Here is a 16,167-nt window from a genome sequence, read left to right as displayed (position 1 = left end):
CTTTTGACACCCAACTGTTTGGTCAATTATACATTAAATATGGACTAATATTTTAGAAAAATGATTTAGTACCATTTTGCAACAAATATATGGTAAGGCCTTCACAAAAAAACATTTTTGCCACTCGAAAAATGATTAAAAATAGCTAGAAAGATCAAAAATACCAAAAAATTGGTCCTAATCCATAAAATGTGGTCTAACTCTAGTGAAAACTTGTGTGGTACCCTTTTGAAAAATATTTTTGATAGCTACTTCACAAAATCTCTCTAGTTTTAGTACTTGGAAACTCTTTTAAATCACTGGTTTTCCAAACCAATCAAAAGCATTCCCATGGATCGATGACATGGCGCCCATCCATCCATCCATCTCTCTATCCCACACACATCCATCCATCCCATTTATCTACAAGGAAAAAAGGAGAAAAGAACCCCATCCACAGCACAACAACCCCAAACCCTAACTCCCATCGATCCCCTCTCATCCTCTCCCCCGATTCATATCGCCGCCGCCGCCGCACGTTCTGCCCCTCCCCCTCCCACCCCCCTCGCTGTCGCCTCCTCTCCAACCTTGCCTCTCGCTTCGCCGCCCCACGCCCCGCGCTCACCACACACACGCAGTTCCTATCCATGAAGATCGCCGCCGCCACCTCCCTCCCCATCCACTCGTCGCTTCCTCACTCTATCTCTTCTCTTCCTCTCCCGCGACTCCCCCACCCGCCACCGCCGCACCCACCGGTCGCCGTGCTCCCCTCCGCTGCCGCCGCACCACGCCCACCATATCTCCCTTGTCCGGGAGGATCCCGTCGCTACCGTTCCTCTTCCTGCGCTCCCCCTAGCCTCGCCTCCAACCTATAGGAGATGGCGTCTGAGAGGTTAGATCCGCACCACTACTCCGGTGATGGTGTCGTCAGAACCGCCCGCCCTGATTTGTCCTCGTCCCGCGCACGCATGTCCGCTACCTGCGCTCGCCTCACCCGTACCGTGTTGTTGTTTGCTGAGCAGGCATGCGGCAGAGCGATTGATTGATTTGGAGTGAAGTGTCGCCCGCCGCCGAGTGGATTCGAGTGGATGAGTGCCACCCCAGTATGGCCGCGCAGAGTTACTCCCGCCTTCACCGCCTCCTCACATTGCTCGATAGTATCCTTCCCTCCCTCCCTTCCTTCCTACTTGCAGAGTACACTACTAGTAGTATTATTATTATTTCATTCTAACAAGGGACTTGCACTCTGCATTTGCACCATTATTGTTTTTTGGGTTCATTTACTCCGTGCAACTGCCTGCTGTGTTCATTCACTTCTAGTTTGTTTGCTTGTTTGTTTGTTTGTGCCCATTCTCTCTCTGGACAAAACAAAACAACAACACTTGGAATGGAGTGTGTCGAGTTAGCCATGCTTAATAATAATAATAACCCTACTGTTTAGTTTAGCCACCTACGTAATGTAATATGATGTGGTGTGATGTTCAGTGCCTTTCATCACCATCATCTTTTCTGCAAAGTTTCCTTCAACCTCACCTAGCTCAGTTGGATTGGAGTTTCAAGTTAGCCATGCTTAATAATAAATAATAATAACCATACTGCTTGCCAACCTATATAATGTACTGTTATGTGATGTTTAGTGCCTCGTCACCATCATCATCTCTTTTGCAAAGTTTCCTTTAACCTCACTTAGCTAGTTCGACACAAGCGACAAGGTTCGCAGTCGCGCGCCAGATCGGAGAAATCGCAAGGACACATCCCCAGGAGCTAAATGCTCTGTTGAAAAAGGTACGTGCACGATGCCACATGCTTTAATGTTGTGATATTTGCAAACCTGGAAGGAACCCTTCAACTGTTCACCAAGTATGCTCTACGCTGTGCTGTTCAAGCCATGATGTATGAAGGAATGCATGGTTTTTTAGCTGCATCACTTCATTCTTGTTCTTCTTTGATGCCACATGAATTCATCCTACATTGTGTCCTCTGTTATATGTTACATCTTCGGTTATGTCTAAGTTGATCCGTCAAATACCAGTTCTGTTGGCTATATATGTGTCCTCACCTATGCATGCATGTTCGAATGTTGATTCATATTTTTGTGGAGCAATCCAAGTACTCACATATGTTCAGTTAGATTAAATTATGGCTCATACTGTTATGATATCAACATGTTAGCATATATGCTACACATAGTTTACTAGAGAGCGGCCAGCTTTTATTCTCTACGCATTATGCAAGTAATGGTGGCTGAACGGTATGCTCTCTTGTGCCAATTTTTTAGGTTTCTCAGTACCTTCGTAGTAAGAATTGGGACACGAGGGTTGCTGCAGCTCAGGCGATCGGTTCCATAGCAGAGAATGTCAAGCACACGTCAGCCAAAGACTTGTTTGCAGCCGTGGAAGCATAAAAACATGCTTCTGGGTTATCTGATGAAACTGGTGATGTTGCGTCAGCATTGCCACACCCTGATACTACTGCAACATCTGAGCATGCTTTTGGAAGGTTTGATGCATTTGGTTTCCCAATGTTTTGTTCACTTCCCTCTTTCTGTCTTGTTCCCATCTCTTAAAATGAAGAGACTAATAATGCTGTTCTTTGTCACAGCTTTGATATAAACAGGGTACTGGAATTTGGGTCTCCTTTGTTGTCATTGGGTGGACAGGTGCATCTTTTGTGCCATTATTCTTGCTCCTCAATATTTGATGAACACAACTAAAATGTTTTGGATTTCTTTCGTAACACATCAATGAAGTAAAGAGTTTGGTCTGACTACTTGAGTTCTCTCTGCTATGGAACTGACCACAAGAGACAAATGAGTGAGAGAGAGGCATAGTCTAATTGCGAATCCATGTGTGTGCATTTCTGTCTTATTGGAATATGTTGAGTACATATTGGAATATGCTAAATGCTATTGCCTGATATAATATAAGTAGGAGCTACAGGTGTTTGCATATTTGTTTTGTTTTGTTTATAAATGATGATAGTTTGTGCAAGATGTTCACATGTTAATTTTTGTTGACTAAAATCTGTTATGCCCTCGACTTAGCTTGACCCAGAACAGTAGCATCCTTGATGTGTACTGACCTTCACCTCGTTCTTTCTCTTGCAGACTCGAAGGAGATCGTATGCAAGGCACCTCCTCTTCGGTTGTGAGAGTGTCTAGGGGTCGTGGGTGCGGCCAATTCCTATGTCTGTGGCCGCACTTGACATTTCCCTCTTTAAGGGCACGTATCATTTTTTCTAACTCTGCTATCTTTTCCCAAGTCGGTTGTGAGAGTGTCTAGGGGTCGTGGGTGAGGCCAATTCCTATGTCTGTGGCCGCACTTGACATTTCCCTCTCTTTAAGGGCACATATCATTTTTTCTAACTCTGCTATCTTTTCCCAAGTCTTTATTATCTTGCCTAGCCTTGTACTGATATGTATTATTTGATGTTAATTACCCAAGTTAGTGCGTGATGTAAAGCATAACCTGAGAACACTTGCCTAAGTTTATAAGATATGACATGTGACAGTCCAAGCCTGCTGCTCTTTCAGTGCTTTTGTTGCTGTACTGTGCTTCTCTAGTTGTTTGAATGCTTCTGCTGCTAGCCTGCTAGGCTGCTACTATCTTGAATAGGTGTGCACTTGTGCTGGTGGTGGTGGTGCTGCTGATTTAATGCTTATGCTCACACTGATATTGATTAAATGCTTATGTTGTTGCTGCATGCTTATGCTACTGATTCAATGCTTTGGAAATTGATTGAATTGAACCTGTTGTAATCCTTCCTGATATACTTGTATTTATTTTTTGGGTTTCTATTTGATATTTTAGTCTCTTATATATGGTTCATCTTCAGTTTCTTCTGTAACCTGCTTGGAGCTTAGAATACACAATCCAACTAGTCTCATATACAACTAAGACCAATGATGCATGCTTAATTCTGTATATATGTATGTATGACCAGTAAAGTTGGAATGCCCAAATTAATCTTAAAGTTAATATGCTCAATTCTATACCATATTCATGCTCATGCATCACTAGTTACTGCTATTTTTGCTTGGTCTATTTTGGCTCATAACCTAAGTATACCAAAACTGATTAAACAATTTCTCTAACTTACCAAAATTGTCATAATTGTCTCCTGCCTTATGATGTTAGTCTCTGTGCACTTACTAGTATTGTTAGTTGAATGGATGGTTGTGGTAGTAGAATAGGAATTTTCTTTAGGTGAGTGTTATAATGATGTTCATTTCATTACCTAAATTTGTACCAATGTACCATGCAAGTATGTATAGATTACTATTGTAGAACAACATCAGGTTAATCTGTTGCATGCAAGTTGTTGGAAGTTTTGTTATGCCATGCTTAGTGTTTACTGAACTGGGGCATTTGGTCTCTTGAAAGATTATTACTTACTTCTAGTGTATTTCACTAATAGTTTATCTAGATCAGGATCTAATGTCGTCGAGGCTGCTGCTGCTGTGACAGAAGATGAAGAAGCTTGGAGATAAAAATGTCGCATTTATAGGATTGTAAACCTGATGTGATTGGAGTAGTTTTTACTCGCTGCTGATAGTTACTAATATTCACTGATTTTGCCACATTTTGCTTGTTTTACTCTTATTTAATGTGCTCTTAGATTTGCCTTTATTTTGTTCCTAACAATTTTGTTTGATAACTTGCAGATGCCCTTCATTCATGTTTCGTCGTGAGCTCCAGGACGAATAAGTCCGGAGAAACATAGAGTTCTAGCTTATTGCAACTAGTTATACTTCGATAGCTAGTTATTTTTTTTACTTTTAGTTGTGTTACCTAATGTGAACTAGTTCTGATGTGAACCATGTTTGACTGTAATGTGCCAAGTTTGGCTCTGTTTGATTATATTCTGTGCCAAGTTCTGATGTGAACCATGTTTGATTTTTAGTTGTGTTACCTAATGTGAACTAGTTCTAATGTGAACCATGTTCTGATGTGAACCACGTGAACTATGTTTTCATGATATTTTGTTGTTCTTTGTTTGAAGCATTGTGTAAATATTGGTCATTTATTTATTGGATCGCTGAAATATGAGGAATATAATCCTGACAACTGGGACCTACTTATTAGAACCTGACAATTGGACCCATTAGACTAGTGGACCCTTCTCTTGAAAAAAATAAAATTTGAAACTCTAGAGCCCAAAAGCCCACGTCGTAGCAAAATAAAAGACTGAATTGTTGGGCTTGGGCCATGTGGCCGACCAAAATTACCAGGAAAGCAAATAAAAAATAGCCTGATTTATTGGGTTTGGCCAAATAATAAATGGGCTGAATTAATGAGCTCAGCCCATGTAAAACACCGAATTGGACCGGGCTGAATCTTGTGCCACATCAGCTTGCCACGCTGGATGCCTACGTGGCCTGGGGAGGTTGCTAGTGACAAAAAAAAAACAATAGGCATATTTTGGTCGTAAATGTCCACGACCTTCTCACAGAGAAGGTCGTTAATTTCAGTTTACGACCGCCAGCTTTTAACCTTCTATTTTTGGTCACAAAAAGGTCACAAATGAAAAACAATGACCTTTCAGTGACCAATAGTCAAGGTCACAAGTTGATATATTTCTTGTAGTGAACCTCACCGCCGCTCTCGACTTCACCGTCGCCGCCCTCGACCTCACCGCCGCCGCCCTTGACTTCACTGCCGCCGCCCGAGCCCGCCTAGGACCGCCACCTCCCGATCCCGAGCCCACCCTCACCGCCCCTACCTCCGTCGCCAAGCACCTCCCCGCCACCGTCTCTCCCCTCTCTGTAAGCCACCAACCCCTCCCCCACCCCATCTCTCTATCTGCTTAGTTAGTAGATGTTTTTTAGTAGTAGTAGATGTTAATTTAGGGTTCATAGAAAATGATTTTTAGTAGTAGTAGATGTTAATCAGTAGTAGTCATGGTACTAGTTAACTAGGGCAGTATGGTTAATAGTAGATGTTTTTGACTATTGTATAATGTAGTTTTTTACTATTTTTAGTAAGTGTTTGAAATAATTAGTAAGTAAATTAATAAACTAGTTGAACTAGTTTAGTTTTAGTTGAACTAGTTTAGTAAGTAAATTAATAAACTAGTTGAACCAGCTGAATTAATAGAACTAATGTATTTTTAGTAAGAAAATTAATATAACTAGTTGAACTAGTTTATTTTTAGTTTATTTCTATTTATAGTAAGTTTATATTTAGTAAGAACTATTTGAATTAATAGATCTAGTTGAACATGTCACATTTGTTGTTATTTTTTTAGTTGAAGCAATTATTCCCGCATCGATGTTGTTCGCTAGGATTTTATTTATAGGTTTTTTTTTTGCAGAAATCAAGGAGCCCTTCCATCATACCCGCCGTCGTACCCGTCACCGACCACCTCCGACCTCGAGGTGAGACCAGCCAAATCTCCATGTCAATATGAGTCTATAAGATATGATGTAGATAAAAACATGTATATCTTGTGTTGCTCAAATAGGATATGTGGTTGCCCAAGTGGCCGGTCATGTTCAGGTTACACCTCCGAGTGGCCTATGTTTTGCCGGAGTGTTGATTAATTTCCGTTCCGGCAAATTTCAGGCGCTCGATATGTCCTATTTTAGCAAAAGGTCATGCCGGAATTTTTCGTGAATTTTGGCATGACTTGTGCTCGAATATGTAGGAAATATCGAGTGGCCTGGATTTTCTAGAAAAATATTTAAACGACATTTCGGGTTGACATTAAGTCTGCCGAGGCTCCATCACCGAAGGTCGAAAAATCAGTGAGGGAGTGTATCCACCATATATGAGAGAGGACGAAGAATCCCGACTGTTGTCGTGGGGGTCATTTCTCCTTCTTTTCCTTATGCTAGACCTTTGTTATGCACTAGGGAAAGAAGGAGTAACGACCATCACAGACAGTCGCAAATGTTAGAGAGGAATCAGTGAGGGAGAGTGTCCACCATATAGACTCGGCAGACCGATAGTCCACCCGTGATGAATAATAATGATCTAATTTATTTTTTATAGTACATATATTTAATAGTACAAGTTTAATATTTGAATTATGAACATAGGAAATGTCGTACTCGGACGACGAAAGTCTCTCGGGGGAGTGCTCTTGGTGCCATGACGACCGGGATGTCGTGGATCTAAGACTGACAGTAGAATGGGGGGTAGGTATGAGGAGGGAAGATCCTAGCTATGGAGTAGTTGTATACATGAGTTTTACGAGTTCAAGCCCTTCTCGGAGGAAGTAACATCCCTATTTCTCAGTGCCCTGAGGCGGTCGACTGGATTATATGTGTGTGTGGGTTTACAAAAGATGTGAACCCCTGTCCCGGAGGAGGGGGTGGCTTATATAGAGTGCGCCAGGACCCCAGCTACCCTCCGTTATGCAGGGTTCAATGTACATAAAGAAGGAGCGTTACAGGTAACGTCCGTATTAAAGTGCTATAAATGATAGTTAAGTCTATGAGTAAACGCCCGACCGTTGCTGTGTAGAGTGACTTTAGATCTTTTGTTTGTCGAGTGATTTCTGTGACAGTCGAGTGACATTGATTCTTCCGAGTGGAATATCTCTGGTCGACTGGATGATGGTACCCTTTGAATGCTTCTGGCTTTAGGGTGATGTCCTTGGGGAAGGTGTCTAGGTCAGTCCTATGACCCTACCCTAGGTGCATAGCTTCATCATTAGCCCCCGAATGGTTCGAGGCTTGAGTGGAGAAGGAGTCGAGAATTCCTCCGATTCAATTTTTGTGTTCTGGATGTGACTTATTGCGACCAAGCAAACAACCATGATGATCTCAACTCCTTTTCAGTCGCCTTGATCCATTCTTGAATCTGCCGAGTGAACTTACTATGATGTCTTGAGTACTAATATGGAGAAGAGATCCTGTCTGACAGATTGCCTTACTGCGCGCGGATATCATGGGATTTGGTTTTGGGGAAGCGCGCGAGACGGGGGAGGCCGCAGTAATCGGAAGGGATTAGGTGTGGCCGCCTCGATCAACGTGCCACCATTTTTGCCCCATACCTCGCGCGCGACTGTTGCGGGATTTGATTGGATCGTCTGGTCCCACAAGTCAGCCACTCGGAAGAGGCCCCATATAAGGCGTCGGGCCGGGGTTTTCTTGAATAGTACGTCTTCGTCTTTCTCTTTCCCTCTCAGTTTTCTCCGCTGCATCGGCTCCTGCTCCGGCGCCACTACCCCATTTGAGCTCTGCTCGCCGTGATGGTGAAGGAGAAGACGGTGGCATTGGAGCGCGTGAAGAAGGCAATGGCGAAGGCGAAGGGGAAGAAGTACGGCCGGGGCGAATCTTCCTTGAGGGACGGCCTGCCGTCGGGCTAGATCTAGGGCGACTGGATCCGCTCGACGATCCGCCAGGACGACATCGACGACCTGGTCGAGGGGGGATTGATCCCCCACGAATCGACGCGACTCTCGGGGAACGAGACCGAGCCACAGCCACAGGATGGCGAGCACGTCCTCCTCGCTACTCACGTCGACCACGGGTTTTCCTTGCCTCCGCACTCTTTCTTTCGAGGTTTCTTGAACTTCTTTGGGGCGCAACTCCACCACTTCACCCCGAACACCATCGTGTACCTAGCTGCTTTTGTGTCCATGTGCGAGAGCTTCCTGGGCTGTAGGCCACACCGGGGGCTCTTCAAGCACATATTCACCTGCCATTCTCAATCGGTCAAGAAGGCCAACCCGAGTGATGAGAGAACGCAAGTGATTTATATGTGCGGGGGTCTTGGGATTCAGTTGGGGAGTAAAAGTACTTTCCCAGCCATGATCCTTCCTGAGTCGGTTCGAGGGTGGCAGTCGACCTGGTGCTACTGCAAGGACCAGCCGACTACAGGTCAGTCGACTGGACTTCCCCCCTTTTCCATGGCCCGAGTGGAGAAGCCCTCTGCTTTGAAAGTGATCCCAGAGGAGAAGGCGCAAGTGAAGGTGCTGGTTGAGCGAGTAGTTCAACATGTCCGTGATGGGGTAACCGTTATGGATTGTTGGAGGTCTTCCTCAGGCGACGCATCCAACCACTTCAAGCCCGTGACCATCCGATGTGGATGTATTCGGGCAGCGACGACATCACTCGGATCCATCCAGAGGAGGTCGACGATGCTACGTTGGAAGGGTGGCTGAAGAGTATTACTGGCAACAAAGACAACCCCAGGGGATCCCGGAGGATTCCTCCACTCAACAACTCATACGAGACTGACAAGGTATGACTCCACATGGTCGAGTGTTTTCTTGATGTCAAGTTGCTGTTTGCTGTCACCCGACTGTCTCCTATCTTGGTTGTTGTCTTCGAGGCCCTGAGTGAGATGTACTCGATGCCCAACGGGGAGCAGGAGCAGGACCCAGAGGGAGAAGCGAGTGGAGGTGAAAGCGGCGAGTGGCGCTCTGACGACGAGGAGGACGAGGACAGTGAAAACCCGAGTGATGAAGAAGAGGTCGACTCTCCTCCTCGTAGGGAAAAATGATCCAAGCTTTCTCACGATCCAGCAAGTACCCGCGGTAAGGCGGCCGCACAAACTGGGCAGTCATCGAAGCTCCCTCAAACGTATTCTCCGGCTCTGACCGAAAAAGTGTTGAAGCAACCGAAAGCTACGCCATCCAAACCGCCAAAGGCCTTGCCGAAGATCAAAGTGGCCGTCCCCATTACTTCCGGGTATTAGTTGGACTTGATTTCTTGTTTTAGTATGAATCTGGATTTGAGTCGACTCATTTCATCAGACATCACCAACTGAAATATGAAATTTGTAGTGCCGCTACCTCTGGGACTTCCAGTCGCCAGTATGAAGATGAGGACATGGAAGATGCGGTCACCCCCAACCCGGGTACAATCCTCGTGATCTTGTTCTCGATTGTATGGTCGATTAACTTCTCATGACTCATCTGGAGTTGGCTGATTTCTTTGCATCCCCTCCCAATGTGATTGAGCTTCCGATGATGACAAGGATGTGCCACTGAGGCCCAGGAAGAAGAAGGCAATAGCTAGCAAGACATCCTAGTCGGAGCCGGCGGTGGAGCGGGTAGTTCAACGGCTCGAAGATGCAAGTAAAGTTTCTGTAACCTTTGCTGACCCAGTGTCGAGTGCATGTCCTGCATCGTCGACTGCTCCAGAGCTTGCTTCAACCATCGAAATCCATGCCTCGGATCTCCAAGTCTCTATGTCTGGACCGTCCGTCCCCTTCTTTGCCACTCATCATGTTCCAGAAAGCCAGTCGGACGCCGCTGTGGAGGCCATTCGTCAGGCTGGTATAATGATGGAGCGGGTGAAGGCGGTACATGAAAGTAGTCAGGCTGCTTATGACGCCAGCGTGGCTCTTCGAACCAATGTGCTGGTAAGTTAACTTCCGACTGAACTTTTTCTTTAAGGATATGCTACCCGAATGTTTTCCTTCGCATAATCTTTCATTGTCTTGTACTTTGAGATTGTACACCCACTGGGTGCTTTATTAGCCTCTCCCTTTTTTGCACTCGGTCTGGGTGGACCAGCCGAGTGAGATCCGAACCAGTGGGGGCACGCCAAGTGCACCCACTGGGTGTAGTCCCCTAGACCGCAGTCTACTGCTGGCAGTCAGCTGGGGTCTGAGCACTTCTTTCTCTTTTTTTTGTACTCGGTCTGGGTGGACCAGCCGAGTGGAATCCAAACCAGTGGGGGCACGCTAAGTGCACCCACTGGGTCTAGTCCCCGAGACCGCAGTCGACTGCTGGCAGTCAGTTGGGGTCTGAGTGGTCTTGAAGTTTTATTCACTCGGAAGTAAATAATCTTTGATCTTGTTGATTGATATGTCTTTTACTCAATGTAGAAATCTTGTTCGCTTATCTCCAAGTTTGCCGAGTTTGAGGAAAAGCAGAGGCAACTCAATCTTGATCTGGAGTTGGCTCAACAGAATTTAAAGAAGGCTCAAGATGAAGTCGCTGGTACGGAAGGTAACGGCCTGTCGACTGCTTAACTTGACCATCCTTCAACTTGTCTTTTCATTCTTCTATTTGATATAAATGTGTATTTTGTAGAAAAAATGAGGCTGGCCCTGGAGAAGAAAGACTTGGACCTTGCAGCTGCGCAGAAGGAGGCTCAAGAGAAAACTGCCCTTGCTGACCAGAAAGTGGCTTCAGTCGGAGCGCGGGAGGAAGAAATCAACAAGATGAAGTCGTGTCTCACTGAATCCAATCGAGAGGCGACTCGTCTGAAAAAAGATAAAGTGGCTCTGAACGACCAACTGGAAAGCATGACACATAGGAGGAATGATCTGGAAGCTTATTTGAAAGCTCTCGCCAAGAAACTCTTTCTTATGCTCGAAGGTATCCCCTTTTACCCGACCGTTTTACTGTTTGTAGGTTAGTCTTGGCCAGTCGACTCATTAACTCCTTGAATCTACAATATTCTGCCAAAACTTTGAAGAGGAGATTGGACAGATCGAGACGGGATTGGACCCTGTCCTTTCTCCAGTCGGCGACGAGGCTGCTATGAATGTGCTTCGACTGGAATCCCGCGTCGCCAGTGTTACAAGTTACCTTGCCCGTCTGAAGGTGGCAGTTTCACGCATTGACTCATCGCTCTGGCCAAGGGCAACGCTTCAGAATGATCTCGAGTCTCTGATGGCTCGACTCAATGAGGTCCCTGGTCGAGTGTAGGAATGGAAGAAGTCCTCTGCCCGCTGCGGTGTTGACGTGGCTCTGTCACTGGTCAGGGTCCACTGCAGAGAGGCTCGAGAAGAGAAGCTGGCGGCGATCAAGGTCACCAACACAAAAAGGCACGACTTCTAGTCCTTCATGGAAACTTTCATTGCTGCTGCCACTCGAATCGCGGACGGGATCGATTTGGACGAGTTCATCGAGCCTGCCAGTCCTCCTCCTGCTAAGTGAACAAACTTGATACTTAGACTTGCTTTAAATTTGCCTTGGTATGCTGAGTGGTTATTGTAACCGTTAAACTCTTTCGGGCCTGACGCCCGAGTACTTTTATCTTCGTTCTAAAACTCTTGAGATTTTATCTGTTCTAGGTTTATCTTCTGCATGTGCTTGCGTTTTCCTTCGAGTGGAACTTATTCTTCACTCGGAATATTCTTTGAGATGCAACTCAGTGGGAGATATCCCAGTCGACTTGCGCCTCGTCGTCCTTGCGGATAGGGATGGAGCGCACATTGTACTTATGGCGCAGCTCCGTGGCGAGGATTGCAGTCAACCTGCACCTCGTCAGCCTTGCGGATAGGGATGGAGCGGACATTGTACTTGTGGCGCAGCTCCGTGGAGAGGATTGAAGTCGACCTGCACCTCGTCATCCTTGCGGATAGGGATGGAGCGGACATTGTACTTATGGCGCAGCTCCGAGGAAAGGTTTGCAGTCGACCTACACCTCATCATCCTTGCGGATAGGGATGAAGCGGGCGTTGTACTTGTGGCGCATCTCTGAGGAAAGGTTTGCAGTCGGCCTGCACCTCGTCATCCTTGCGGATAGGGATGGAGCGCACATTGTACTTATGGTGCAACTTCGTGGAGAGGTTTGCAGTCGACCTGCATGATGTAGGGTAGAAACCCTAGGGGCCGATCTTTCATGAAACGAGCGGATCCCGCGAAGAACACGAAGAATACGGGGAAGAACAGAGAGAAATCACAAGGGGAAACACTCAAGAACAAGTCCAATCACACATGCACTAGACAATCAAACACACAAGATCCACAAGGTACATGAACAACAAAGGGAAAGATACAAGGTAGAGTTCATCTCCGTGTGGAGGTCTTGAGGGGGGCTACCCAAGAGGGGGTCTTGAATCCGCTTGGGAGGATCTCCTCCGTGGAGGCACGATCTCCGTGGAGAAGGTAACCAAGTGGATGATCAAAGCTCTCACACAAACATGAGCTAATCCTTTGCTACCCTATAATGGAGGAGGGGATGAGTATATATAGTAGTAGCCACGAAGGGGTAAGTGAGGGGCGAATGGGTACATGGGCCTTGGCCCGAGTCTCTGGGCGCAGGCACGGCCGGAAGTTCTGGGGACGGCCGGAAGGACCGGGTGCCGGAGGTTCCGGGCGAAGGTCCGGGCTATCCAGAGAGTTGGCACACTCTTGGACGGCTTCGGTGCAGCAGGGCCGAAAGCTCCGGGATGGCCGGAGGTTCCTGTGGCTGGAAGTTCCGGGCAGCGGCCGGAAGTTCCGGGCTTTCCAGAAGCTTGTCCAGGCTTCTTCTTCCTTCTCTTCCACGCTTCCCTCGCGGATGGTTTAGGTGATCCTTGGCACTTGCACTCCTCCTCGTCATCCGTGAAGCTCCGACAATACCTACGCATGCACACGAGTGGAGTGTCAAGTAGTATACCATCCTTGAAGGGGTCAAGTGAGCACGCGTAAAGGAGATGGTTCACCTTTGTGTATGTGAAGTAGATGTCACATGTGTCACTTGCCGAATGAACACTTGACATGGTGATGTCCATAGGATGCTCCGCATCACCCCCTCCCCCTTGGGAAAGATCTGACCTCGGATCGAAATCCAAATCACCATGGGAAAGAGATGGCGTCGCCGTGTAGTAGTGGTCGATCACCAAGTTCTCGTCATCTTGAAGCTTGAAATGGGCACTCTCCAATGTCGCACCGTCTCATGATTCCTTCAAAAGGAGAAAGGAGAACAAACACTTGGAAAAATAAATGCGGTTAGCGTTAGTGCAAAACCAATCATTCAAGAGGTGATTCACCCGACAAGTGTTGTCATCAAGCATAGCATATGGTGTGACAAAGGTTATGACATGGCATGTAAGCACATAAATTGAGCACAAAGAAGGACATCATGGAAACAAGCATGTAAATGTGAGGTAGTGATGCAAATATGTGTAACAAGAGAAGAAGCATCAACCTCACGGTGATAGCGATCATGCATAAAGCGCTCGACAAATGGTCGATGATAGGCATAGGAATCATTCACAACACCAAGTAAAATGAAGTGTCTAAACACATGGGTCAAGTGCAAGACAATCCAAGCATAACGTGCATAGGGTGTAGTGAAGATAGTATGGCACTCAACACAATAGAAAGAGCAATTGTTCATCATATGTGAGGCAATCAAGACAAGCATGTAGCAATCAATGGGACATGGCATATGTGAAGTGATGACATTGTTGCAACCAAACATGTGAGAGGAACAAGTAATCCAAGAATTGGATGCAACACACAAGGCATATATATCATGATGCATGGAATGGTGAAAATGACAAGTCGAAGCAAGATCTCTAACATGTGTGCAATCAAGTGGTCCAAGATGAACAATAAGTCTCATGGGGCAAGCAACACAAGTAGTATGATCCATAATATCAATGATCATGGTTTGGGGGTTCTCAAAAGAGAAGGATATTACCTTGAAAGCATGTCCTTGTGCATTCTTCACAATGCCGAAGCACAAGCAAGTGCAATGTAGAATCGTCGTGGTAGAAGGTGGTTCACTCTCAAGAGCTTGAATTGTCAACTCACGTGAAGTGGAAGTCGACACGAAGTCCAAGTATCCTACACATGCACACAACAAAACAAAGAATGTATGTGCATGGTAGATAAATACATCATCCATCGTGATGGTTCTCTTCTCTTGCACATAACCATTAGAAGCACAAGTGCACGAATAATAAGATGCAACAATGGCTATATTCATGAAACTAGGTATATGGTGCAAAGAAGGAAGACAAGCAGGCTTCACAAGAACTATGTCAAAATCTACACCAAGCTTGCAAAGACACATACAAGTATGAGAATCAATCATCATGTGTAATGCAAAGCGTGGGTCACAAATGCATGGAAAAGGCATAGTAATGAGCATATCATGCAAAGTGAACATGGCAAGATGGGCAAATAATATGTAATGGACAATAACCCATAGCCAAGTGAGGGTCATGTAGAAGAAATGCGCGAAGAATTCGCGTGAAGAGAGCTGTGGGAAAGGCAATCCATGGGATCCCAAGTAATCATTGCTCTCTAGAGCTCATTTTGTCAACTCGTGGGATTGTGAGGTTGACAAGTATTCATGGGTACCTACACAAAAGAGACACAAGCCAAAGAAGTTGTGCGCGTGGTAAATGTACACATCATCCATCATGATGTGTATGTGCATGCGCGAGTTAGCACAAGATAAGCATCGCTCAAAGAAATTTGATGCATGGTATAAGAACATGTCATCCATCATGAAAGAATGGTTATTGTGTATAACACGATGGGGACACAAATTGAGCATAGTAGTATATGGCACAACAATATCATTATGATTCATGGGGAGCATATGGTGCACACAAGTATTGGGATCATGCAATGGATGGGATGAATCAAAGTCTCCTAAAATGTATGAGGAAACTATGGGGGTCTCCTCATGAGCAATATTGGAAACATCATATGGAGAAAATGGACAACATCGAAAACAATGCATATCCGAAGCTAGGTGGTTATGGCATGGCATATGAGATATATGATGCAAAGGGAGCATATCAATATCATCACAAGAGAAACAAATGCCAATAACCATGGGCTTGTCATCTATTCCGTAAGTGCAAATTGGGTTAATTTTAATGGCATATGCATAGTCACTATGAAGAGATTGCAAATATGACATATGATTGATCTCATGCATAGCATATGACAAGTCAAGCGGATTGGCAAACATGATGTGACCAAGAGAATTATCACAAGTGATCCTATGCAACATGGCATCACAACTAATATACTCCACATGGGAATCGTCAAGCTCATCATAAATGCGTAAATCATTGCATGGTGAAATCATACTAGCATGAATCATGGAAATAGGGGGATCAATATCATGCAAGTAATCAATGTCATGATAGTCCACTAGTGGGACAAGAGCATCACCTTCACCTATGTTACCTTTGTCATTCCACTCAAGTGGTGTAGGTGAGGTGGTAAAGATCAAATGGTGGTCATCATCATCAACTTGATGGAACCATGTGGGGGGTGCATCATATTCCACCATGGCCATCGTCTTGTCCAAAGGTAGTACGTAGTTGTCGCGAATCGGCGCGTCATCATATATGGGACCTAGCACCAAATGAGAAGACACAATAGAGGTAGAGGTTAAGTCGTTAGAAATCGAAGAGGCCTCACATGACCTATCAACTATCACTCTCTCTCTCTATGTGGTGGTTCACTCACTCCCTCAAAATAGGTGTGCTCAAACTCACATATGGTGGAGTCACTCATCTCACTCAAGAGGTGGTGGTTGTGGCT

At 45.5% G+C, this 16,167-nt stretch overlaps 1 long non-coding RNA gene across 2 annotated transcripts; it reads left to right on the top strand.

Annotated features, from left to right (window-relative positions):
• The first annotated feature begins 538 nt into the window (after positions 1-538).
• Positions 539-5,228, top strand: LOC147990080 (uncharacterized). Of its 2 annotated transcripts, none has more exons than XR_015603138.1 (6): positions 539-871; positions 1,002-1,136; positions 1,674-1,764; positions 2,258-2,478; positions 2,581-2,638; positions 3,086-5,228. It is a non-coding gene; the product is annotated as an uncharacterized LOC147990080 (long non-coding RNA). The 2 variants fall into 2 exon arrangements; XR_015603096.1 differs by having other exon boundaries at positions 1,670-1,764; positions 3,086-5,227.
• The last annotated feature ends 10,939 nt before the right edge of the window (positions 5,229-16,167 follow it).

The sequence above is a fragment of the Triticum urartu genome, chromosome 1A, assembly GCF_056163025.1.
Source record: "Triticum urartu cultivar PI428250 chromosome 1A, HENAU_Tu73, whole genome shotgun sequence".
In the NCBI taxonomy this organism is placed as follows: domain Eukaryota; kingdom Viridiplantae; phylum Streptophyta; class Magnoliopsida; order Poales; family Poaceae; genus Triticum; species Triticum urartu.
This window is presented reverse-complemented; position numbering and strand designations above follow the sequence as displayed.